Source organism: Kryptolebias marmoratus, linkage group LG12 (genome assembly GCF_001649575.2).
Source record: "Kryptolebias marmoratus isolate JLee-2015 linkage group LG12, ASM164957v2, whole genome shotgun sequence".
Taxonomy (NCBI): domain Eukaryota; kingdom Metazoa; phylum Chordata; class Actinopteri; order Cyprinodontiformes; family Rivulidae; genus Kryptolebias; species Kryptolebias marmoratus.
In genome coordinates this window covers 22124554-22127143 of record NC_051441.1, presented here as the reverse complement: position 1 = coordinate 22127143, position 2590 = coordinate 22124554, and the positions used below count along the sequence as shown (strand labels likewise).

At 37.1% G+C, this 2590-nt stretch overlaps 1 long non-coding RNA gene across 1 annotated transcript in view; it reads right to left on the bottom strand.

Annotated features, from left to right (window-relative positions):
* Window positions 1-2079, bottom strand: part of LOC119617534 — a 3488-nt gene extending 1409 nt beyond the window's left edge. The window contains exons 1-2 of the long non-coding RNA XR_005233857.1: window positions 2034-2079; window positions 1142-1282 (exon numbers count right to left, since the gene is read on the bottom strand). This is a non-coding gene — a long non-coding RNA (uncharacterized LOC119617534). The remainder of the gene's footprint in view (window positions 1-1141; window positions 1283-2033) is intronic.
* Window positions 2080-2590: the final 511 nt, after the last annotated feature.

Here is a 2590-nt window from a genome sequence, read left to right as displayed (position 1 = left end):
CCTGTGGTGAAGGCCATTCAGATGGATCTTCTGAGTAAGGTCTTGCCCCAACCCTCTCCTCTGCACCTCTCTGTTCCTCCTCATCATCATCTTCACCTCTCTTGTCCACTTTCTCCTCTGTGGTGTTGGTCTTACCATGTCTGGCTGCACTAATTTTCCCAAACTGACACAGTGGTGGTCAGCAGAAATTCAAACCCTCCTGGGCATCAAGGTTTTTGTGGCCTCAGTAGCTGAATTATTCCTACCTGATGTCATCTCTGCTCTCCTCTACAGCAGCTGATCACCGACCTCATGTCTGTCTCCTTCATTCCTTCTCTGTGTTCATCTCTAAGTCTCATGGTCAAACAAGTATTATTTAATAGGTTTAAATAAATTGTGCATCTTGCTAATGCACTTTTTTAATAAAAATAATATTTTTAAATGAATCACCTGGTATTAAGTGGCTGTTCCTACACTTCCAGCTCATATTGGACCGACCTGTCTCCTTCCTGTCTGTCCTGATTCTTTCTCTCCATCCTTTCAGCTGAATAACATGAACTTTGTGTTCAGGAGGTTTAATAAATACAGCAGTCAAACCACATATAAAAAAACATAAAATCTTAATTTTAAATGATATCCTTGTTGGATATCAGTTACTGATTGGACGCTTCATCTGATCAGATTTATCAGATTCATTACAACAGCTCTGTAGAGTTATATCCCAGAGGAGACATTTAAACTCATTACTTCTGTAATTTATCTCCTTTATGAGTCACCATCAAGTTAAACAAATATTTACTGTCTGAACAAAAATGCTGTGTTCTATTGTAAATACTGATCAGCTAACCAGAATGACTTCTGTTAAAAACTAGAACGTCCGGCTTAATAAAACGCCGTCCTATTTCAACTGAAATCCACAAATATTTGATTAGTTTGTATGAACGCGTTTTACTAGTTTGTATGAAAGGTAAAGCTTTTCACCAGTTTATATGAACAGTTCTCACTACTTAGTATGAGAGCTTTTGAGTAGGTTATATAAGAGGTAAATGTTTTCACTAGTTTATGTGAGTTTTTCACTAGTGTTTGTGTAAGGTTTTCAGTGTAGTATGTGGAAGACTGGGTTGCTCAGGGTAACAAAAGAGCTGATGCAGCTAAAACTTACCATTAAACTCTTCTGATGTAGAAAAGACGTCCTCTCCTTCTCTTCATTTGCAGTCTTTACCCAGGCCTTCTTGTAACGAGCCTCACATCTATCATGTTGGGCTTTGAGTTTCTGGAGGCGACGAGTGTGACGTGTTTGATCCTATAAAATACAGGAAACAAACATTGGTAAAAGTCCACATTTGTGAAGTGAAATAGACTGGAAATACAGCAAAAAGCCTTGGATGGAACTGAAACACATTGAGAATGAATGATCCATTAATTTGAGTGTGATGGAGCAGGAAAACATCTAAAATGTGCAGGACACCAGCCTTCAGAGGGTGGAGCTGCTGATCCCTGCTAAAGGTGTTTATCTACTTGACAGCTTGAACACAAATTGTGATCTCATGTGTCTCAACTGCTTGTGATCAATAATAAAAAGTAGAAGTGAAGCAGTAGGGGCATTACAAAAATTCACAACATTTTCAAAATCTGAGAATTCTTAACAGGTCTGATTCCAGTCATCATCTATGATCCAGACATATCATCTGCTTACCACCTAAAATGCCATCTTGGATGGAGGCATGTTTTCAAGCTACAGCATTCCTCCCAAACTCAATACTACAAGCTTATGTCACAATTCAGGAAATTTAGACAAATCATATTTTCCCCCAGTTTATAATTTTCAAGCAACTTCTTTAAAATGAAGATAGATTTCACCACTGTAGGATTTGTAAAGTATTACTAAAAATACTGATGAATACTTTGATCATGTTCAGTGGTGAACACAACTAGGCAGCAACTTTTCCAAACTTAAATTTAGAACAAAATTTAAAACTGCAGTATGAAGAGTACAAGTGAGCTAGAATTAACATACTGTCTCTTTATTTGGACTTCTTCATAGGCACACTTACCTTATGCCTCCGTTTGTGATCAAGCCCATTTGTCTTATCAGTGGCTGAAATTAAAAAAAAGAGGGAGAAAAAGGTTAATTAATTTATTGAACCATCAAAACCACCTTGAAGCCAATCAGAGGCTGTGCATCTCCTAGATTTGATCTTCTCAAAATTGTTTTGGGCCTTATCCCTAGATCACAAATGCTAAATTTGGGATTAGAAATAAATTCCCTCCCTGAAATATTTAATAATTCTGGTAATGCTTTAAGATTTCTCACTTTATCCATTTTATAGTAAAAGTTGGCAACAACTAGACTAATTAAGTAAAATTTGTGAAGCCATGACAAATCAACAATAGAAACATGCAAAAAGGAAAGCATTTGAGCTGAGTCCTACCAATTTCTTCCCCCCTGTCAAAGATGACAACACTAATCTTTATTTCCTCTGATATTCATAAAATCGCTGAAGGACAGATGCGCTGAGGGGAGGGGGGGTTGACAAGAAAAGCTTGTCCAGTACTCTTAAATCAAACATTAACTGATATTAGTGGTAGCTTCTAAAACCATGTAAAAAAA